Source organism: Anomaloglossus baeobatrachus, chromosome 3, assembly GCF_048569485.1.
Source record: "Anomaloglossus baeobatrachus isolate aAnoBae1 chromosome 3, aAnoBae1.hap1, whole genome shotgun sequence".
Lineage (NCBI taxonomy): Eukaryota > Metazoa > Chordata > Amphibia > Anura > Aromobatidae > Anomaloglossus > Anomaloglossus baeobatrachus.
In genome coordinates this window covers 509138024-509163038 of record NC_134355.1, presented here as the reverse complement: position 1 = coordinate 509163038, position 25015 = coordinate 509138024, and the positions used below count along the sequence as shown (strand labels likewise).

The window sequence follows — 25015 nt, the reverse complement described above, 5'->3', positions numbered from 1 at the left end:
CAGTCTGTCTCTTTGTCTGTGTCTGTCTCTTTGTGTCTGTCTCTTACCCTGTCTATATCTGTTTTTTACCCTGCCTGTGTCTGTCTCTTTTCCTGGCTGCATTGTGACACGCCAACATTCCATTTAAGGGCGTGGCTGCACATTCTTCTGAAGTTCTGGCTGCACTGTGGCTCCTAGCTCCATTCGCTTTAATGGAGGCAGGTTTTAAGGTGAATAACTGTAAAGTGCTGGGTTAAAATGAGTGTGAAAAATGTTGTGGCTGTAGCTGCGACGGTGCAGATGCCAATCTCGGGCATACACACACACACATACACACATTCAGCTTTATATATATATATATATATATATATATATATATACTAGCTGTACTACCCAGCTTCGCCCGGGTTAATAACTGTTGTTAGCAATATAGAATGTGTTAACAAAAATGTATTCTGCACACTCAAACCACAAAACAAATAGAAATGTAATTATTAAAAGGCAAAAACTAAGCTAATAGAAGCATTTCACAACATATATTTCAACACCACAGATATTCTACACAGATTTAACTAAATTGGCGAGGTAATGTGCTCCGTCTGTCTCTTTCCCCGTCTGTCTCTTTCACCGTCTGCCTGCCTCTGTCTGTCTCTTTTTTTGTCTGTCTCTATCTCTCTGTTTCTTTTTCCATCTGTCTCTTTCCCAGGTCTGTCTCTTTCCCTGTCTGTCTCCCCCTCTCTTTGACTGTCTTTTCCTGTCTGTCTCTTTTCCTGTCTGCCTGTCTCTGTCTGTGTCTTTCCTTGTCTGTCTCTATTTCTCTGTCTCTTTCCCCGTCTGTCTCTATCAAGGTCTGTGTCTTTCCCCATCTAGTATGTGTATACCGTATTTTTTGCTTTATAAGACGCACCTGATTATAAGACGCAAGCCCAAATTTGGTGAAGGAAAAGAGAATTATTTTTTTTTATGTTAAATGGGGTCCGTCTTATAATGCCAGTGTCCATCTAACAAATCATATAGGGTATATGTCCTCCATAATCCCCCCATCCTAAAATTAGCCCCCTTAATCTGGATATGGCCCCCTTATATTGAATATAGCCCCCTTGTGCTGGCACACGTCCCCCAGTGATGCTACATGTCCCCCATTGATGGCACACGTCCCCTATTGCTGGCACACGTCCCCTATTGCTCGCACATGTCTCCTATTGATGGAACATGTCCCCTATTTATGGCACACGTCCCTCTGTGCTGGCACACGTCCCCTATTGCTGGCACATATCCCCTACAGCTGGCACAGGTCTCCTATAGATGGCACACATCTCCTACAGCTGGCACAGGTCACCTATGGATGGCACACGTCCTCCTGTGCTGCCCATGGCCCCCTATGGATGGCACACGTCCCCCTGTGCTGCCCATGGCCTCCTATGGATGGCAAACGTCCCCCTGTGTTTGATATGGCCCCCTATGGATGGCACACCTCCCCCTATGTTAGATATAGCCCCCTATGGATGGCACACCTCCCCCTGTGTTAGATATGGCCCCGTGTGGATGGCACACCTCCCCCTGTGTTAGATATGGCCCCCTATGGATGGCACACCTCCCCCTGTGTTAGATATAGTCCCCTATGGATGGCACACCTCCCCCTGTATTAGATATAGTCCCCTATGGATGGCACACCTCCCCCTGTGCTAGATATGGCCCCCTATGGATGGCACACCTCCCCCTGTGTTAGATATGGCCCCCATGCTGCTGCCCCTAGTAAAATAAAACACTCTTTCCTTACCTTCTCCAGTGCTGTCCTCCCTCGTGTCTCCCTCTGTGCTGCTGAGCTCCTGCACTTCCTGGTTCTCGGTGCTGGTCATGTGATCGGCACGGCAGAGTGATATCATCTCTGAGTGCCTGATCACAGCAGCAGCAGAGAGACCGGGAAATCAGCGCTGGAGGAGGTAAGTAAAGAGTTTTTTATTTTACTATGGGAAGCAGCATGGGGGCCATATCTAACACAGGGGGGCATGTTCCATCAAAGGGAGGCGCAGGTGTATAAAATGTGCCACTCCCCCAGCCCATCACCGCGGTGCGGTTTCAGCACCACGGTGATGGACAGCGACAGTACATATTATATGAGCAGGAGATCGCTTGCTGTCTCCTGCAGCTTTCACCAGCCCCCAGCACCACTCCAGAGCTGCCCCCACCTCCCCTGGACTCTGTAGTATATATATATATATATATATATATATATATATATATATATATATATATATATATATATATAGACACCCGTATATTCGGATTATAAGACGCACCCCCTACTTTCCCCCAAAATTTGGGGGAACAAAAGTGCGTCTTATAAAGCAAAAAATACGGTATATATATATATATATATATATATATATACATATACATATATATATATATATATATATATACATATATACATATATATATATATATATATATATATATACATACAAATATATATACAAGAAGGTGGCCCGATTTTTCGCATCGGGTATTCCAGAATGTACGTATTGTGTAGTTAATGTATGATTTTTGTTATATATATAGATGTTGTTGTCTGTAGTTACCAAGTGTTTGTGTAGGGCGCTGTACATGTTCTGGGTGTTGTCTGGGTGTGGCGGGGGGTGAGAGCGGTGTTGTATGTGTGTTGTGTGTGTTGCGTTGTTTGTGGAGCGCTGTGTGTCTGTAGCGTTGTGTGTGTGTGTGTTGCGCGGTTTGTGTGGGTGTGGTGTGTTTTGGGGGGAGGTATGTTTTGTGCAATGTGTGTGTGTTGCGTGGTATGTGCGTGTATTTATGTATGCCGCGGTGTTTGTGTGTTGGGTGTTGTGTGTGTGCAGCGTTGTCTGTGTGTGTGGGTGTCTGTGTAGGGCGGTGTTTGTGGTTCCCAGTGTGTGTGTGGTGTGTTGTGTGTGTGTGTGTGTTAGGGAGAGGTGTGCACCTCCCATCGTGCTCCATGCCCCATGCTGCGCACCCCCCATCGTGCTCCATCCGCCATGCTGCGCACCCCCCATCGTGCTCCATCCGCCATGCTGCGCACTCCCAAACGTGGTCCATCCGCCATGCTGCGCACTCCCAAACGTGGTCCATCCGCCATGCTGCGCACTCCCAAACGTGGTCCATCCGCCATGCTGCGCACTCCCAAACGTGCTCCATCCGCCATGCTGCGCACTCCCAAACGTGCTCCATCCGCCATGCTGCGCACTCCCAAACGTGCTCCATCCGCCATGCTGCGCACTCCCAAACGTGCTCCATCCGCGATGCTGCGCACTCCCAAACGTGCTCCATCCGCCATTCTGCGCACTCCCAAACGTGCTCCATCCGCCATTCTGCGCACTCCCAAACGTGCTCCATCCGCCATGCTGCGCACTCCCAAACGTGGTCCATCCGCCATGCTGCGCACTCCCAAACGTGCTCCATCCGCCATGCTGCACACTCCCAAACGTGCTCCATCCGCCATGCTGCGCACTCCCAAACGTGCTCCATCCGCCATGCTGCACACTCCCAAACGTGGTCCATCCGCCATGCTGCGCACCCCCTATCGTGCTCCATCCCCCATGCTGCACCAGCATCAGCCTCTCTGCCCTCAGCATCAGCCTCTCTCCTCCCAGCATCAGCCTCTCTCCTCCCAGCATCAGCCTCTCTCCTCCCAGCATCAGCCTCTCTGTCCCCAGCATCAGCCTCTCTGTCCCCAGCATCAGCCTCTCTCCTCCCAGCCTCAGCCTCCCCCAGCATCAGCCTCTCTTCTCTCAGCCTCCCCCCTGCCAGCCTCCCCCTACCAGCCTCCCCCAGCATCAGCCGCCCCCTCCCAGCCTCCCCCAGCATCAGCCTCTCGCCTCCCCCAGCATCAGCCTCTCTCCTCCCAGCCTCCCCCAGCATCAGCCTCTCTCCTCCCAGCCTCCTCCAGCATCAGCCTCTCTCCTCCCAGCCTCCCCCAGCATTAGCCTCCCCCTCCCAGCCTTCCCCAGGATCAGCCTCTCTACTCCCAGCCTCCCTCCTCCCAGCCTCCCCCAGCATCAGCCTCCCCCTCCCAGCCTCCCCCAGCATCAGCCTCTCTCCTCCCAGCCTCCCCCAGCATCAGCCTCTCTTCTCTCAGCCTCCCCCAGCATCAGCCTACACCCTCCCAGCCTCTAACAGCATCAGCCTACCCCAGCATCAGCCTACCCCAGCATCAGCCTACACCCTCCCAGCCTCCCCCAGTATCAGCCTACCCCAGCATCAGCCTCTCTCCTCCCAGCCTCCCCCAGCATCAGCCTCCTCCTCCCAGCCTTCCCCAGGATCAGCCTCTCTCCTCCCAGCCTCCCCCAGCACGCCGTGCTCCTCTGCCGACACTCACAGATCCGATCGCATACACTCACACACACACTCACACATCTGAACACACTCACACACATCCGATCGCATACACTCACACTTACACTGAAGATATCGCACATACGCGCTCACACTCACAACATCCGGAGATACCACATGCTTCTGGCCATGTGATCCTCCGGCAGGTCCTGGAAGGTCACTCCACAGTATCGCCGCCGAGAAGCAAGCGATATCCCAGGATGTTGTGAGTATGTGGATGCGATGTGATGTGTGTGTGAGAGTGAGTGTGATCTGATGTGTGTGTTGTTATGTGTGTGCGTGTGTATGTTCCGCCGCTGCAGGACCTTGATGCGCTGGTAACTATGCTACCATGGTTACCAGCTTATCCCGTCGCACGGGAGCCTACACCAGCATACGGCGGCAACCCCAGCAATGCGAGGGTATGTGTCGGCTGGGTTGGCGGCGTACGCTGATGTGGGCTCCCGGGGGTACAGTACTAACCTGGGAGTCGTGGCTCCCTGACGGTTCGGGGAATGCGGGGGGCGGGGCCAGAGCGAGCGTGCATTGCGTAAGGGGGGCGGGGCGTGGCCGAGTTGCCAATGCTGCAGGGTGCCGGGGCGAGAGGCCAATCCATGTGGGGGGCGCAGCCTGGGCGAGCGGCCGGCCAATCCGTGTGCGGGCGGAGCCTGGGCGAGCGGCCAATCCGTGCGGGGGGGCGAGGCCATGGCGAGCCCAGCGGCCAATCGGCTTTGTGTCACCGTAAGGACACAATTTTGGAGCAAGACAGACAGACAGACAGACAGAATAAGGCAATTATATATATATATATATATATATATACATACATATATATATATATACATACATATATATATATATATATATATACATATATATATATACATACATATATATATATATACATATACATTATTCGGCCCCTATAAGTTAATACTTTGTAGCGCCACCTTTTGCTGCGATTACAGCTGCAAGTCACTTGGGATATGTCTCTATTAGTTTTGCTCATCGAAGGACTGAAATTCTTGCCCATTCTTCCCCATTCTTCCTGCATATAGCTCGAGCTGAGTGAGGTTGGATGGAGAGCATTTGTGAACAGCAGTTTTGAGCTCTTTCCACAGATTCTCGATTGGATTCAGGTCTGGACTTTGACTTGGCCATTCTAACATCTGGTTATGTTTATTTGTGAACAATTCCATTGTAGATTTTGCTTTATGTTTGGGATCATTGTCTTGTTGGAAGACAAATCTCCATCCCAGTCTCAGGTCTTTTGCAGACTCCAACAGATTTTCTTCAAGAATAGTACTGTATTTGGCTCCATCCATCTTCCCATTAATTTTAACCATCTTTCCTGTCCCTACTGGAGCAAAGCAGGTCCAACCCATGATGCTGCCGCCACTATGTTTGACAGTGGGGATGGTGTGTTCAGGGTGGTGAGCTGTGTTGCTTTTACTCCAAACATATCGTTTGGCATTGTGTCCAAAAAGTTTGATTTTGGTTTCATCTGACCAGAGCACCTTTTTCCACATGCTTGGTGTGTCTCCCAGGTGGCTTGTAGAAAACTTTAAATGACACTTTTTATGGATATCTTTGAGAAATGGCTTTCTTCTTGCCATCCTTCCATAAAGGCCAGATTTGTGCAGTGTACGACTGATTGTTGTCCTCTGGACAGACTCTTCCACCTCAGCTGTAGATCTCTGCAGTTCATCCAGAGTGATCATGGGCCTCTTGGCTGCATCTCTGCTCTGTTTTCTCCTTGTTTGAGATGAAAGTTTGGATGGATAGTCGGGTCTTGGTAGATTTGCAGTGGTATGATACTCCTTCCATTTCAATATGATCGCTTGCACAGTGCTCCTTGGGATGTTTAAAGGTTTGGAAATCTTTTTGTAACCAAATCCGACTTCAAACTTCTCCACAACAGTATCATGGACCTGCCTGTTGTGTTCCCTGGTCTTCATGATACTTTAAACAGAACACTGAGACTATCACAGAGCAGGTGCATTTATATGGAGACTAGATTACACACAGGTGGCTTATATTTATCATCATCAATCATTTAGAACAACATTGGATCATTCAGGGATCCTCAATGAACTTCTGGAGTGAGTTTGCTGCACTGAAAGTAAAGGGGCCGAATAATATTGCACGCCCCAATTTTCACTTTTTTATTTTTTTACAAAAATTTAAAATAAGCAATAACTTTCGTTCACATTCACAATTGTGTCCCACTCGTTGTTGAGTCTTCACCATGACATTAAAATGTTTATCTTTATGTTTGAAGCCTGAAATATGGGAAAAGGTTGAAAAATTCAAGGGGGCCGAATACTTTCGCAGGGCGCATATATATATTTAGTATTATGTAAGAGCATAAGTACATTGTGTTTTCATTATTTCAGTTGTCTTGTTTTAGTTTTTTTCTGGGGGGGGACCAATCTTGATTGTTGCTATGGGACCCCATGATTCCTTTGTGCCTCCCTGTGAGGCACAAACCTCTTGCTATATTTGGTACATCTTTGAGTTGCTGCGGAAGTGATATCAATGGCACGCATGAGCTTGCATAAATTACTTCTATAATGTATGCCGGTTGTATTCTATTATATTACATTTGGTGCATGACTGTTGACCACATCACTTTTGCTAAGGTCTGACCTACAGTACATATTAGAAAAGTGTTTGGGTCACGGCAAAAGGATAAAAAGTTGTCTTATTCCCCAATGATCATTCATTTCATTGATTTATTTTCATCAGTACAGATCAAAGACTGATTTAACTAAGCAGAGGTGTATATAAATGCCTGTTGGCCCAAAAGCAAATTTTTGACATGTAACCCTCTCCCCATCATTCCACCACTCCTAATTTCATATTTTCTTTTACATTCCAACATTGAAATAGCATTTGCATATAATGCTATAATGATACCTCCATGTAAAGCAGACAATGTGACCTTAAAAAGTCTGAGTGTACCCAAGTCCTTGATATACTTATGAGTACAAAATAAATTAAAGAACAAGGGAAAAAATGAGCTGTATATAAGGGTGCAGGAACATCATTATATATGAACAGTTATGGTAGTAACAGTAGACAACAAGAAGCTACCTAGTTGCTATAATGTATATATATCCAGCCCACTGTGAATCACTACACACGGCATCACTAGGAATGGTCCGACTTGTCAATGGTGCAACTTCTTCCTCAGGGCACAGAAACTACAAGCTATTCTTTGGATTGAATTACATTCCTAGAGTTAGGAATGATAAAGCTGTCTATTGAGGAAGGATACTACAGTACCTCAACTGTTCCTCAGACAGTTATAAACCTTTCTATTGTTCTCCACTTGTTTTCTATTGAACTGTTTTAGTCAGTTTCTAGGAAATCTTAGTGATGACAACTGCAGCAACCATAATGGTGGCTGGAAAACAAAAACAAGTAGAACCTCAAGTTGAAACGCACAGTAGTTTGCTGCAGTTTTTTCCTTGCTTCAAAACTTACGAAGTAAGAGAAAGGACTAAGAAGACTTAGGGCAGGGGTCCCCAATCGGTGGCTCGTGACTGTCTACCAGTTTATTGCATTTGCACCTGGTCTAGCAAGCAAGTATGAGGAGCAGATCTCCAGATGGTGAATTGTGTGAGTAGCCCCACACATAAGAGCAGTTATGGATACACATTTATTGGTCTTGGGGATTTAGAGATAATAAAAGTATGGTAAGCTGGAGACAGGATTGTACTTCCTGTCAGAGGAGGTGCGTGAAGCTGGATGTGGCAGTGTGGTAGGGATGCTTGATGCAAGAATACAGAATGGGGTATTGTATGAAATCTTGGATCTTGGTATGCTGCCTCAGTGTGATTTCTTTGGAAAAGTGTGGCCTTCATTATACCAGTAATTGGGGTTTTGGCTGTTACTTCTGTGAGGGGAGTCGGAGCTGGATGTGGCTTGCGACCCTCTCTCAGAACAGGATGTGGCTTGTGACCCTTTCTCAGACCACTGATTTAGGGAATTAGAGAATACTCTTGCCATGAAGGAGTGTACATGGTCAGTAACATTATTCTGGAGACTGTAAGCCCCCAAGGGCAGGGCCCTCTTCCCTCTGTACCAGTCTGTCATTCTTAGTTTGTTTACTGTAGTTTATATCCATATTTTGTATGTAATCCCTTCTCATGCACAGCACTATGGAATCACTGGTGCTCTAAAAATAAATAATAACATTCCTACTTTGATGTAAACCAAATAAATTCACCTGAATGCCAGTATTCCAGGTTTCCCAGCAGCACATTGCCCAACATCTGCTGCCTGCTTCCAGTAGTACGTCCTGACGTCATCTCCTTCTCAGTTAAGAGGCACAGGTGCACGCTGACCAGTCGGCAGGTATACAGCTCCATACCTAGCAATGTACAATGTCGTGTGTGCTCTGACACCTTTCTATTATTGTCAGCATTAACTTTTTCAGCAATTTGTGCTACACTAGAGCTCTTCTTTGCGATCAGACCAGATGGGTTAGACTTTGCTCTCCTTTCGCATCAATGAGTCTTTGACGCCAATCATCCTATTGTTGATTAACCATCTTTCTTTAATCAGAAGGTATTACCCACTGCAAACTAGGTACATCCCACAAAATCTACTGTTTTGGAAATGCAGTCTTCTAACCATCACAACTTAGCTCTTGGAAAAGTCTCTAAGATTCTTATGCTTGCTCATTTTTCCTGCTTCCACATATCAACATCTGTTGACTTGGTTAATAAGCTGGCTAGTAAAATGACTGTTGACTTGGCTAATAAAGATCCCTCCCCCTGACAGGTGCTATTGTTAGTATATAACCAATGTTATACCTTTCATATCAGTGGTATTAATGTTATGGCAGATCACTGTATCTGCATAGCATTTCACACCAAAGGTGTGTAAAAACAGAAAGACATGACACTTCCTGATTATCGAGTACTGCTGCCTGTCAGTAATATGACAGTGCTTTCGGAACACCCCTAATTACCATACCTCTCACTCTCCATAACATACAAGTATATCCCTTATTGTCACCACTGCAGCATGCTTGGGCAAGAATCTTCTCCGAATTGTCTACAAATTGATGTTTCTTTAAGAATGAAAATGAATAAGCATGTTCCGGTTCAGTGAGAAATCTATTGTAGCGTGTTGTCAAAAATGGGTAAAAGTGCATAGGACAGCCAGAAGAGGTTTTCTGAGAAAATACACAGTCACATATTACTGAGAATGATGCACTGTGTGACGTATGGAAACACAATATAAATAAGGGGAGTGCATTTAGGCCTTGAGCCCTTTCCAATAATCTCATCCCTTCTAGCAAGAATTGCTCTTCTTTAGCTATAAGATGGACACCACCAGTTCCACCAGCTGCAGAATTATTTACTGCATGGATTCCATGTTCCCAAGTTTTGATACTGAAACAAATTTAGATTTTCAAAAAGTTTGCTGCTTCAATTTTTATAGTGGCAATTTAACATAAATTAGCTGAAGATTGTTTTTAAGACTAATCACATGAATTACAAAGTCATTCCTTTTCATGAAAATTAACCCATTCACAAAAAAATAATTTCCACTAAAATTCATTCTTCAACAGAATGACTTGATTGCATCAAGTCAGTGATCTCACAAGCTCAGGATAAATTTTTAACGAGGTCAAGGGTGCCCAAGAAAATCTAGCAAGTGCCAGAACCATCTTCTAAAGAGGATTCAGTTACGGGATCGGTTCAGCACCAGTGCCGAGCTTGCTCAGGAATGGCAGCAGGCATGTGTCAGTGCATCCACATGCACAGTTAGGTGAAGGCTTTTCAAGGCTGCCCTGCTGTCAAAATGACAGCTAAGAAGCCACTTCTTTGAAAGAACATTATCAAGAACTGCAGGAAGTACAGTGATTTGAGTTAAATTATTTTCTCTGATTAAGTCCCCTTCAGACTGTTTGGGACATCTAGAAGAATGATTGTCCAGAGAAGAAAAGATGGGTGTTACCACGAGTCCTGTGTCATGCCAACAGTAAACAGTAAAGCATCCTGAGAACATTCATGTGTCTGGAAGCCTTTCATCCAAGGGAGTGAACTCACTCACATTTTTACCAAAGAACACTGCCTTGAATAAAAATGTGATCTAAACATTCTCCAAGAGTAACTTCTTCCAACGATCCAGGAGCGATTTAGTGATGAACAATGCTTTTTCCAGCATGATGGAGACCATGTCACAAGGCAAAGTAATAACTAAGTGGCTCGGTGAACGAAACATTGAAATTTTGCGTCCATGATCAGGAAGCTCCTCAGATCTCAGTCCCATTGAGAACCTATGGTCAATCCTCAAAAGTGGGTAGGACAAACAAAAACACAAATTGTGATAAACTCCAAGCATTAATTAGGCAAGAATGGGTTGTTATTAGTCAGGATATGGCCCAGAAGTTGATATCTAGCATGTCAGGGTGAATTGCAGAAGTCTTAAAAAATAAGGGTTAACACTGTAAATATTGAGTCTTTGCAATATCTTGATGAGTTTGTCAATAAAAGTTAAAAAAACTTATAAAATACTTCAAATCGTACATCAGTAACTATAGAATTACCGGACTAAAAAAGGTATTAAAATAATTAAGCAGCAAACTTTGTGAAAACAAAAACTTTGTGTCAGTCATAAAACTTGGTCATGACTGTGTGTGTGTCCCCAGAATATTATTATTATTATTTATTATTATAGCGCCATTTATTCCATGGCGCTTTACAAGTGAAAGAGGGTATACATACAACAATCATTAACAGTACAAAACAGAGTGGTATAGGAGAGAGAGGACCCTGCCCGCGAGGGCTCACAGTCTACAGGGAATGGGTGATGGTACAATAGGTGAGGACAGAGCTGGTTGCGCAGTGGTCTACTGGACTGAGGGCTATTGTAGGTTGTAGGCTTGTTGGAAGAGGTGGGTCTTGAGGTTCCTCTTGAAGCTTTCCACGGTATGGGAGAGTCTGATGTGCTGAGGTAGAGCGTTCCAGAGTATGGGGGATGCACGGGAGAAATCTTGTACTCGATTGTGGGAAGAGGATATAATATCTCCTCTTCACATAAATGACCGAACTGTGAATAGGTTTAAAACCACTGGACAGGGCACATTAACACCGGTAGCGCTCTCCCTTGTGGTTCCCCTGGCATATTTAACACTACGGCATAAGATTATGTTAATCACCGTATACAGCGTGTTATCAGCAGTACCTTATGACAAGCAGCTGTATGATCAGTCAGAGCACTTTATGAATGTTCTGCCTAATCACTTAAGAAGCCATAAGGTGGATCTTGTGCTGTTTGTTCTGACTTCAGACTACAAGATGCAGTCTTTTAGCTAGATTTCTTAAATGTATGTTAGAATGTGGGTTTAAATCCAAAAGTCCAAATAGTTGTAACCTGAAAAGATTAGAAGCAGGAGGCCAAGCTAAAATGACTGGTGATTAAATGTAATAAGTTAGTTCAAAAACCCTTTCCTCAGCTGAAGCTGGTCTGGCAGTCGCTGCAGAGGTCAACAAGTTATACAAGTAGACTAAAGCTGAACAAGAATATTCAAGCTGCACTCATCCAGCTTTAAGTCTGTTATTCCACGGCAGCCAGAGCTGGGGAGTCTTCATTTGGGTGGCCGGCATCATGGGTGTCTTTTGTGCTTTCTCTTACCTGTCTCACTACGTCACACATCATGATGTCGCGGGGTCTACTAAGTGTAAGGGGTACTTTGCACACTGCATTATCGCTAGCCGATTGTAGCGATGCCGAGCGCGATAGTCCCCGCCCCCGTCGCAGATGCGATATCTTGTGATAGCTGCCGTAGCGAACATTATTGCCACGGCAGCATCACAAGCACTTACCTGCCCTGCGATGTCGCTCTGGCCGGCGACCCGCCTCCTTCCTAAGGGGGCGGGTCGTGCGGCATCACAGCGACGTCACACGGCAGGCGGCCAATAGAAGCGGAGGGGCAAAGATGAGCGGGACGTAAACATCCCACTCAGCTCCTTCCTTTCTCATTGCAGGCGGGATGCAGGTAAGGAGATGTTCCTCGCTCCTGCGGCTTCATACACAGCGATGTGTGCTGCCGCAGGAACGAGGAACAACATCGTACCTGTCGCTGCAGCAAAATTATGGAAATGACCGACACTACACAGATCACCGTTTTTCGACGCTTTTGCAATCGTTTATCGGTGCTTCTAGGCTTGACACGTTGCGACGTCGTTACCGGCGCCGGATGTGCGTCACTTTCGATTTGACCCCGACGAGATCGCAGTAGCGATGTCACAACGTGCAAAGTACCCCTTAGAGGTACCCACAATGCCAGGCCAAGTCATGGATGACCAGACTTGATACCAGACTAGGGAAGCAAGAGTGTATTTGCTCAACTCAAACGAATGACTGATCATGATATAGATGAGTGGACCAAGTTTGGCAAAGTAAGAACCACTCTGTTATTATCTTTTTTTAATTAGACTCATAAGAAAATATCCTGAGGGGTGATCCCCCAGTTTATAAGATTCATAAGTCCTAATAGGGCAATTCAAGAAGGTTGTGGAGATGTACAAATTATTTTATCCTGGGTGGTGACCCTCAGTTTATAAGGTCCATAAGTCCTAATAGGGCAAAAGGAGAAGGTTGTCGAGATGTACAAGTAATTTTTCCTATGGTTGAAAAATAACAAATAAATAAACAAAATTAGCATTTCCTTTTGTAATTGTGACATATTAATTAGGCACCAATCAGGTACTGTAATACTGGGTTAAAGGGAACAATAAAAAGCCATGTGTATATCGTCAGCACTAGCATTGACTTTCCAGTGGAGACACAAGCTTCTTTCTTGCTGCAGTGTATTGTACTTCACAAAATTCTTTCATTGCCTTTGAAATTCCCAGTGATTTATGGCAGGTGACACCTGTCTATAGAGCTGGGTTATAGGGCCGTGCTGATCCCACAGCAGCTGCCTGTTCTTACCTGGTGCTAATATTCTTCAGTAAGCAGTTTGTGCTTTCTCGTCAACAGTGATTTGTCTTTGTACTCTGTGTGTACGGATAAAATACTGAAATCCTATTATAAGGTTGATGTGACAGGTATGTCAGATGTAAAGAAATACAGGCACACCTGAGCCTCTTATCCTGTGAGGAATAAACCTTGTAGAGACAGAGCTCAAACATGAACTCCTCATTCTAGGGACAACCCCAAGAAGGTCGGTAATACATTCCTAAGAACAATTGGGGTCAAAAGTACAGATAAGGTCTCAATTCACGTTTTTTACAATAAAAGCTCAGTGCATTGCCAGGTGTCATAAAGATTGCATAATAATGATAAAAAAATATTCCTATCTCAGCCTCATTTATCTCGAAACATTTATATAATAGGTGCAAGACCAATACTGAGATTTTGGGAAATTCCCACTTATAATCAATTGTGTTTGCGAACAACTGTACTAAATGTACTTTTAGCTGAAGACTAAAGCTGGGTTCACACTAAGCGACAGCGACAACGACGTCGCTGTTACGTCACCATTTTCGGTGACGTAACAGCGACCTTGTAAGTCGCTGTTATGATCGCTGCTTAGCTGTCAAACACAGCAGAAGCAGCGATCATAACGTCGCTACATGTGCAGAGAGCAGGGAGCCGCGCTTAGCGCTGGCTCCTTGCTCTCCTAGGTACAGTACACATCGGGTTAATTAACCCGATGTGTGCTGCAGCTACATGTCACAGTGCAGAGAGCAGGGAGCCACGCTTAGCGCTGGCTCCTTGCTCTCCTAGGTACAGTACACATCGGGTTAATTAACCCGATGTGTGCTGCAGCTACATGTCACAGTGCAGAGAGCAGGGAGCCACGCTTAGCGCTGGCTCCTTGCTCTCCTAGGTACAGTACACATCGGGTTAATTAACCCGATGTGTGCTGCAGCTACATGTCACAGTGCAGAGAGCAGGGAGCCGCGCGCACTGCTTAGCGCTGGCTCCTTGCTCTCCTTGCTACAGTATACATCGGGTTAATTACCTGATGTGTACTGCAGCCACATGTGCACAGAGCAGGAGCCGGCACTGGCAGCAAGAGCGGAGGCTGGTAACGAAGGTAAATATTGGGTAACCAGGGAAAGGTCTTCCCTTGGTTACCCGATGTTTACGCTGGTTACAGCTTACCTCAGCTGCCAGACGCCGGCTCCTGCTCCCTGCTCGCTTCATTTCGTCGCTCTCTCGCTGTCACACACAGCGATGTGTGTGTCACAGCGGGAGAGTGACGACCAAAAAATGAAGCTGGACATTCAGCAACGACCGGCGACCTCACAGCAGGGGCCAAGTCGTTGCTGGATGTCACACACAGCGACAGCGACGGGACGTCGCTGCAACGTCACAGAAAATGGTGACGTAGCAGCGACGTCGTTATCGTTGTCGCTGTGTGTGACACCAGCTTTAGGCGACTCTTTTTATTCCATGCAGTCTGGCATGTAACTACCAGAATATTTTGAGCCAGGACATGCAAACCATTCAAAATGAGCATATACTGTAGGTGCCATGTAGAGAGGTACCTTAGCTAACGTACACTACAAGGTTATTGTGAGAATGCTTGTTTCACCATAATTTATCAGTGTAAACAGGCTCAATGTAAACAGTCTGCCAATCAAAACATGTGTTCATTGGGTGAAATGATCTTTTGTTCAGCGAAAAAGATAATCATTTTCAGCAGTGGATCGTCCTGTTTAAAATGGATTTGCACCACCAAAAACAGTGTGCATAGTCTACTGCTGTTTGCCCTTGTAAACGGGGTATTAACCGACCTCCGATCAATAAATGTTTATCAATCAGCATTCATTTAGTGCCACTGGTCGATTGATCCATGTAAACCACATATGTCAAACTCTGGCCCGTGGGCTTGTTTATTTTGCCATTAATGCCAGGTGACCATTAGTCTATATGGAGAACTATTTGGAGCCCATTATTCTATATGGAGGACTATGTGGTACCCATTATTCTGTACGGAAGACTAGATGGGGCACATTATTCTTTATGGAGGACTATATGGGGCCCATTATTCTGTATGGATGACTATGTGGTACACATTATTTTGTATAGATGACTATATGGGGCACTGTTGTGAATGTCATCCGAGGGGGTGATGGTTTGGAGCTCCTTCTGGTGGTCAGGACTGGGGGTGAAGCTGACCGTGCCTCAACAGGTGTGGGAGTTAATTGGGAGTTTGGGAAGCCCAATTGCAGATCAGCCTGGGTTATATAGAAGAGCAGTGTCTGCTGGCTGGGGCCGGTTATAGATGTTGTTCCTCTGTCTCTGAATTGGCTTGGAGTTGTCCTTCCATTTATCCTGTGCCTGTCCCATTCCAGATAAGTTTCAAGTTATTTGCTTTATTGCCTGATCCACACCTAAGGGTGTTTGTTTTTCTTTTTCTTTTGCTTAAAGTTTTTCTTGCAGGAGAGGAATTGTCTTTCTGTTTAGATGAGCATGGGGGTTTCCCCTTTGCAGGTCGCACTGCAAGAAAAGGGATATTCTCTCTGTTCTATTTGATTATTTGCACTTTTGTATTTCTTGTGTCATTTTTGGTATTTTGTTTTTCCCATTATTTACAAGAGTACCTGATATAGTGGGGGAGAGTCCGTGTGGTCTCAGTATTTTTCTTATCAGGAGATTGGTATTTTTCCACAGAGTTTTCACTGACCGCAATTAGTTATCTGTCCTGTCCTGTTCTATCTATGAAGTCAGGCCTCACCTTTGCTAATCTATATTTCCTATCTGTGTATTGTGTTTTCTTACATCACCGTTGTCTTTATATGTTGGGTGCTTGCTATTCTTTTGGGGACTACTCTGAGGCAAGATATGTTTCCTCATTTCTATCTGTGAGGTGTAGGAAGTTTCTCCGGCTGTGACGTGGCATCTAGGTGTGTTTAGGAATGCTCCACGGCTACTTCTAGTGTGCTCTGACACATATGGGATTGCGGTCATCTCAGATTCAAACTACTCTTGTGTTTTTCTGCTTATGGGATTTTTGTGATCATCCACGATGACCAGATCATAACAGGGCACATTATTTTGTATGGAGAACTATATGGCGCCCATTATTGTGTATGGAGGACTATGTTGTACCCATTATTTTGTATGGACGACTATATGGGGCACATTATTCTGTATAAAGGACTATGTGGCACCCATTATTCTGTATGGAGGGCTATATGGTGTCCATTATTCTGTATGGAGGACTATATGGGGCACATTATTCTGTATGGATGACTATATGGGGCCCATTATTCTGTATGGAGGACTATGTGGCACCCATTATTCTTTGTGGAGGGCTATGTGGGGCCCATTATTCTGTATGGAGGGCTATGTGATGTCCATTATTCTGTATGGAGGACTATATGGGGCACATTATACTGTATGGAGGACTTTATGGGGCCCATTATTCTGTATGGAGGACTATGTGGCACCGATTATTCTGTGTGGAGGGCTATGTGGGGCCCATTATTCTGTATGGAGGACTATTTGGCGCCCATTATTCTTTGTGGAGGGCTATGTGGGGCTCATTATTCTGTATGGAGGACTGTGTGGGGTCCATTATTCTGTATGGAGGGCTATGTTGTACCCATTATTCTGAATGGACGACTATATGGGGCACATTATTCTGTATAGAGGACTATATGGGGCCCATTATTCTGTATGGAGGACTATGTGGGGCCTATTATTTTGTATGGAGGGCTCTGTGGTATCCATTATTCTGTATGGAGGGCTATGTGGGACCCATTATTCTGTATGGACAACTATATGGGTCACATTATTTTGTATGTGTTACGTTCAGTCCAGAAGTGAACCCATGGGACCATGCACCGGACTCCCCCAGGGAGGCCACCAGGACTGTCTGGCGACCACAGGGACTATCTGGCGACCACCCCAGAGGGCCTAGATGTACAGTAGCCGGAACACAGGCGGGTGTTAAAGGCGGTCTTCCATTCATCGCCCGGGCGAATACTGACCAAGTTGTATGCTCCACGGAGATCAAGTTTGGTGAAAATACGGGCCCCTCTAAGCCGATCGAAGAGCTCCGGGATGAGAGGAAGAGGGTATTTGTTCTTCACGGTTATCTGGTTTAGACCCCTGTAGTCGATGCATGGCCGGAGGGAACCATCCTTCTTCTTTTTCACTAAGACAAAATCCGGCCCCTGCAGGGGATGCAGATCTTGGTCTGTGGCCTGTGTCTCTACTGGTGACAAGGGATACACGTGCCCTCGGGGCAGAGTAGACCCTGGCTGCAGGTCTATGGCAGTCATAAGGTCTATGCGGTGGCAAGACCTCGGCTTCTTTTTTGTCAAAGACGTCCGCAAAGGACCAATAGGCGGACGGTAGTCTTGGTAGGGAGTCCGGTGCCGGAGGCTGATGGAGTGGACGAACTGGTTGCAGACAGGTCTCGTGGCAGGCCTGGCCCCATCTAGTAATCTCCCCGGAAAGCCAACTGACGACGGGTTCGTGTGCTCGCAGCCAGGGTAGTCCCAACAGAATTGGATGAGCCAGCTGCGGCAGCACGTAGAAGGCGATCTGTTCCGTGTGCAATGCGCCTATATGGAGTTCCATGGGAGTTGTGATGAAGAGCATGGCCTCGGAGAGGGGTCTCCTGTCCACGGAAGCGATTACCAGGGGATCCGAGAGCGGCATGACCGGAATGTGATATCTGTCCACCGTGGCCTGTTGAATAAAGTTGCCCGCTGAGCCGGAATCCAGATACGCCTCCACAGTGAACCGGGACTCCTCCGCTGTCGCGTGACCGGGGGTGAGAGGCCCTTGGCGCCTAGGGTGGCCTCTCCTACCAACCCTAGGCCTTGGAGTTTCCCGGCCTCTCAGGATAGGAACGGATCAGGTGAATGTTGTCTCCACAATAGAGGCAGAGACCCTTACCGAGCCACTCTGCCCGGCGTAGTGCAGCTTGGCCCAGACGATCCACTTGCATGGGCTCGGAGGTAGAAGTACCAGACGACAGCAACGGTGGAGGAACGGAGCTTCTCGGGGTAAGAACATGGTGTACCGGTTTCCTCTCACGGATTGCTTCCTGGCCTCGTTCTTGAAAGCAGAGATCAATGCGGGAGGCCAGACTGATTAAGCCATCCAGGGTAGTTGGTACATCACGACCTGCCAACTCGTCCTTGATGCGACCGGAAAGGCCCTCCCAGAAGGCGGCGGACAATGCTTCGTTATTCCAGCCTAGTTCAGAGGTAAGCGTGCGAAAACGGATGGCGTACTGGCCAACCGTTAGGGAGCCTTGGCGTAACCGAAGGAGTGAAGAAGCTGCTGAGGTGGTGTGTCCGGGCTCGTCAAAGGTTCTGCGAAAGGTCTCCAAAAACTCCCGAATGTTGTGGGTAACCGGGTCCTCTCTCTCCCACAGGGGGTTCATCTAAGCCAACGCCTCCCCCTCTAGATGAGACATCAGGAAGGCCACCTTTGCTTGGTCTGAGACAAACGGATGTGGGAGTAACTTGAAATGCAGGGAGCATTGGTTCAGGAAGCCTCTGTAAGTCTTGGGATCCCCAGCATAGCGAGGCAGAGCAGCGAGGCGGAGTTGCGACGCAGAGAGGGACACAGGTGCAGACGCTGTCGCGGTTTGTTGTGCCGACAGGGCCGTGGCCGTGGCCTGTAGAGTGTTCAAACGGTTGTCCAAAGACGACATGAAAGTCAGCATGCGGGTTTGGGTTTCACGCTGTCGCACCAGTTCCTGTTGCAGTCCAGCCATTATCTCGGCGGGGTCCATGGCTTGTTCAAACTCTTATGTTCAGTCCAGGAGTGGACTCACGGGACCATGCACCGGACTCCCCCAGGGAGGCCACCAGGAGCGAACCCCTATACATGGACTGTCTGGCGACCACCCCAGAGGGCCTAGATGCACAGTAGCCGGAACACAGGCGGGATACCGGAGAGCGTCCTCGGAAAGTCCGAAGGGAATACTGAGGCCAGTCCCGTGATGTCTTCGGACTAGAGGGAATCGGAACGGATGACCGGAGCCGGGTTAAGACAGCAAGCGGAGTCCGGAACCAGTGACGAGTGCAGGCTAGAGACTTCAGATGTAATCCGAAGCCGGTGGCGGAGTGAAGCAGAGGGACGATGGAGAGGTCCACTGCAAATGGACACTGAGGAATCTCCAGGGAGTCGGACCAGCTGTGGTACACACCGGGCGTCAGGTTCTGAGGACAGAGACAGGATTAATACAGGAACAGGACACAGAGGGCTTGAACAAAATCACAAGATACTAAGCTTTGAGAACTTGTTGAACAAGCACCGCTCGTATGTAACAGAAAGTCTTTTATACCCTGCACCTCCAATCAGCCATCTCCTGTTCCAGGGATGCTAGCCCTTTAAGAAAAGGTGAATGAGGGTGCCCACGCCCTAATGTGCATGTGCGAAGCCCGGGAGCCGAGCAGGAAGTACGGGGGATGCAGGGGAGTGGGAGCCGCGGCCGCAGTCTGTGAGCATGGGGACCGGATCAGTGGGTACGAAGTGGCGCCGGGACACTGGGACCGGATCAGTGGGTACGGAGCGGCATCGGGACTGGATCAGTGGTTAAGGAGCGGTGCCGGGACACTGGGGGTGTGACAATATGGAGGGATAAGTGTGGCCGATTATTCTGTATGGACAAATATGTGGGGCCCATTATACTGTATGGATTACTATGTGAGGCCCATTATTCTGTAAGGAAGACTATGTAGGGCCCGCGACTAGGTTTTTACCTTTGGCCCTTTGTGTATTTGAGTTTGACAGCCCTGAGTTTTTCACCCCCTCTCCTACAATGGATTCATAAGAAGATAGGAACAAGAGCTGTGAGATCCTGCTCTAAGACGGCATGCATGGTATGGTAACATGAACAAGCATCTGGAGCGCATCTGTTACTCTTGGATTTAGTGATCAGAGTGGTGAGTACTTTGTTGTCCTGCAGTGTTTGTGTTCTACCATTGAATGAGAACGGATACCATGATTTGGTTGATTTGCTATATATGAAATTTGTGAAGAAATATATTTAAATTTATCTGATGTAAACCATATCCTGCTTATTAGATGCCATGGTGAAGCTTCACAATCAAAATAAATGAGAAGGATCACATCATTACAAGATTATTCAACATACTGGAACATTGTCAGATGATAGCAATATATGGCCTAAATATGGATTCGAGATATTAATATCAGACTACGTGTCACCAGATGAATCAAATCTACAATGTACTACATACACCATAATCCTGGATTTATGAAAATGTATAGGTTACTCAACAAAGCAGAACAATTGTAGATCCAACAGTTCATGTATCATAATGGCCGCACGAGAAGACTGAAATCTGTCATTTTAGTGAATAACTTGTCCCTGAATACTGTGCCTATGCCCCAGCAGCTGTCATTATACAGCAATGTCATAAGGTGCATGACAGAGAGTAATGCTATGCTGTCTGGGTTTTTTAACTCCTACTGCTAAACCTCTACTACACTGTGTGCAGAATTATTAGGCAAATGAGTATTTTGATCACATGATACTTTTTATACATGTTGTCCTACTCCAAGCTGTATAGGCTTGAGAGCCAACTACCAATTAAGTAAATCAGGGGATGTGCATCTCTGTAATGAGGAGGGGTGTAGTGTAATGCCATCAACACCTTATATAACGTGTGCTTAATTATTAGGCAACTTCCTTTCCTTTGGCAAAATGGATCAGAAGAGAGATTTGACGGGCTCTGAAAAGTAAGAAATTGTGAGATGTCTTGCAGAGGGATGCAGCAGTCTTGAAATTGCCAAACTTTTGAAGCATGATTACCGAACAATGAAGCGTTTCATGGCAAATAGCCAACAGGGTCGCAAGAAGCGTGTTGGGCAAAAAAGGCGCAAAATAACTGCCCATGAATTGAGGAAAATCAAGCGTGAAGCTGCCAAGATGCCATTTTCCACCAGTTTGGCCATATTTAAGAGTTGCAATATTACTGGAGTATCAAAAAGCACAAGGTGTGCTGCCATACTCAGGGTCATGGCCAAGGTAGGGCTGCTTTTACACTACGTTTTTTTAGCATGCGTCGTGAACGGTTTTTTTGCGGCAAAAGCGGATCCTGTTTTTGCAAAGAAAAACGCATGCAAGCGCATGTGTTATTTTGCAAGATCCTGTCACTTTAAGTTTATGGGCGGGCATTGGAGTCATGTGATCGGGAGTGAGGTGAACTGAATGTGAAAGACTGGGAGCCGACATCTGACAGCTGTGGAGGCTCGTAACCAAGGTAAACATCGGGTAACTTGCTTGGATACCCGATATTTACATTGGTTACGAGCGTCTGCAGCTGCTAGGAGCCGGTTCCCTGCACACGTAACCAAGGTAAACATCGGGTAACTTGCTTGGATACCCAATATTTACATTGGTTACGAGCGTCTGCAGCTGCTAGGAGCCGGTTCCCTGCACACGTAACCAAGGTAAACATCGGGTAACTTGCTTGGATACCCAATATTTACATTGGTTACGAGCGTCTGCAGCTGCTAGGAGCCGGTTCCCTGCACACGTAACCAAGATAAACATCGGGTAACTAAGACCGCGGTTACCCAATGTTTACCTTGGTTACGAGCGTCCTCCGCTCTCAGGCGGGGGAGATTGGAGAGCGAGAGAGAGGTGGGGAGAGAGGGAGAGAGAGGGAGAGAGGGGGAGGGAGGGACTGATCACGCGAGGCTGGTTTCTGGTCATGCTCAGTAGAGCAAGCAGGATCCTGTCTATCAGCATGCCAGCGTTCACATGCGTTTGTATGCTGTTTAGTCAGGATCCAGAAATTTGCAGTATTTGGACGCAGCTCAATAACGCTACAAGTAGCGTTTTTGAAAAAAGTTAAAAAACTGCAAGTCGCTGGATCCTTACTATAACGCACGCAAACGCAGGTGAACGCATGTTGACGCGAGTCCATTGCAAATGCATTGAAATGAAAATGCATTTGCACTGGATCCGTTTTTGCGTTAAAAAAACGTTCATGACGGATGTTAAAAAACGTAGTGTGAAAGCAGCCTAAGGAAGGCTAAAAATGACCATCTTTGAACAAGAAACATAAGATAATACATTAAGACTGATTTTTCAAAGGTTTTATATACTGATGAAATGAGAGTGACTTTTGATGGGCCAGATGGATGGGCCAGAGGCTGATCAGTAAAGGGCAGAGAGCTCCACTCCAACTCAGATGCCAGCAAGGTGGAGGTGGGGTACTGGTATGGGCTGGTATCCTCAAAGATGAACTTGTGGGACCTTTTATGGTTGAGGATGGAGTGAAGCTCAACTCCCAGACCTACTGCCAGTTTCTGGAAGACAACTTCAAGCAGTGGTACAGGAAGAAGTCGGTATCGTTCAAGAAAAACATGGACAATGCTCCATCACATGCATCCAACTTCTCCATAGTGTGGCTGGCCAGTAAAGGTCTAAAAGATGAAAAAATAATGACATGGCCCCCTTGTTAACCTGATCTAAACCCCATAGATAACCTGTGGTCCCTCATAAAATGTAAGATCTACAGAGAGGGAAAACAGTACACCTCTCGGAACAGTGTCTGGGAGGCTGTGGTGGCTGCTGCACGCAATGTTGATCGTAAACAAATCACGCAATTGACAGAATCTATGGATGGTAGGCTGTTGAGTGTAATCTTAAAGAAAGGTGGATATATTGGCCACTAATTTTTTTAGGTTTTGTTATTGCATGTCAGAAATGTTTATTTCTAAATTTTGTGCAGTTATATTGGTTTGCCTGGTGGAAATAAACAAGTGAGATGGGAATCTATTTGGTTTTTATTAAGCTGCCTAATAATTCTGCACAGTAATAGTTACCTGCACAAACAGATATCCTCCTGAGATAGCCAAATCTAAAAAAAAAACACTCCAACTTCCAAAAATATTAAGCTCTGATATTTATGAGTCTTTTGGGTTGATTGAGAACATAGTTGTTGATCAATAATAAAAAAAAATCCTCTAAAATACAACTTGCCTAATAATTCTGCACACAGTGTAGAAACTCAATACCCCTCATGCATCCTAGTGGCTGATGGCTCCTCACGTAGCTTGACATGCAACTGTGGCCCTACTTGCAAATAACTTGACCAAAGTTTGAAATTTCTCCAGCTCTAGATTCTTGGATCTATAAGTTATATTATATGTGATTCTTGAAAAGTGCTGCAGTCTAGATATCTGGATCATACCTACATGAAACCTTTGCACTGTAGTCCTAGATTTTACTGCTGATTCCAACTGCCCATCATTATATCAAGTAACACCACATTTTAGACAAAAACCTGATTTTAAGAGAATCTGGCAGCTGGTTTTTGCTATGTAATCTGAGAGCAGCATGATGTAGAAACAAATTCCAGTGATGTATCAGTTTTGATGGAATCCCTGTTTTCTCTGTTGTAAATCTAGCAATGCTCAGAATGTTGAGCTGTGTATAATCCCATACCACTCATTGTCAGCTTCCTGTGTACACTGGGTATTTCTGCATGCTGCCAATCAGTGGTGGAGGCAGAGTTACACAGATTAGCCTGACTGGTCTTCATGTGAGACCTAGTCCTCTAGTGATAATCTCCTGCTTATTACACACTGATTGTATTAACTCTACAGCACCCAGCCTAATAAGTGACACATCCCTGTAATAAGGCTCTCCAACTCTATATTATGCTGCTCTCAGATTAAATAGCAAAAATCTACAGACAAACTCCTTTTAATTATTAAATAATACCCCCATGAAACTATTCCCTTTACATAGCACATATCCCTTTTCCTGGCTGTACAGCTTTTCTCTTCTGGCAGTTTGGTTCCCCTTGCTTTTGCCAAGATTTTAACCTCGTTGAATGGGAGTGCGACCCTTTTCCTTGGCAGTATATATTTTCTGACTGGTAGCATTTGTTTTTCATTTTGAAACAGAGCTTACCAGCTGGCAGCACTTTCGCCTGCATTAGGGACCATGTCTTCCATACTCTTTGCAACACCTCACCTCCTGTCTCTGGCTTTACATCTCCCTCTTTCCGGTAACACATTCTCCAACCTCTAACAACACCTTGTCCCTCTTTATGGGAACACATTCCTTCCCAACACTAATAATAATAATATTTATTCACTTATATAGCGCTATTAATTCCACAGTGCTTTACATACATTGGCAACACTGTCCCCATTGGCGCTCACAATCTAAATTCCCTATCAGTATGTTTTTGGAGTGTGGGAGGAAACCGGAGTACCTGGAGGAAACCCACGCAAACACGGGGAGAACATACAAACTCCTTGCAGATGTTGTCCTTGGTGGGACTAGAACCCAGGACCCCAGAGCTGCAAGACTGCAGTGCTAACCACTGAGCCACCATGCCACACAATATTCTAACACCATATCTCCCATTCTCTGGCAGCACCCCACCTCCCTTTTTTATTTTTGATGGTATACACCCAGTGGCGTAGCCACTGCTTTTGCCGCCCGGGGCAGTCGTCAAATTTGCCGCCCCCCTTTGTTGGCCGTTGATAAGGGTACTTTCACACTTGCGTTAGTCGCAATCCGCCGCTTTGGAAAACAGTTCAATACATTAACGACTTGCGTTGTTTCCTATAGACAGGTACGGACGACGGATTGTGACTAATGTGTCTGCGTTGCATTTGCCGTGTGACGGATCAGTCGTGGAACAACTGACTGTCGGGCGGCAGGAACTCAGCCTGTAGCGTTTTCTGAGCG

The 25015-nt window shown here is 46.2% G+C and overlaps 1 long non-coding RNA gene across 1 annotated transcript in view; it reads right to left on the bottom strand.

The window, feature by feature from the left end:
* The window catches only part of LOC142296742 (uncharacterized), a 247892-nt gene extending 239153 nt beyond the window's left edge, over positions 1 to 8739 (bottom strand). Inside the window, exon 1 of the long non-coding RNA XR_012751691.1 lies at positions 8558 to 8739. This is a non-coding gene — a long non-coding RNA (uncharacterized LOC142296742). The remainder of the gene's footprint in view (positions 1 to 8557) is intronic.
* Between the last annotated feature and the right edge of the window lie 16276 nt (positions 8740 to 25015).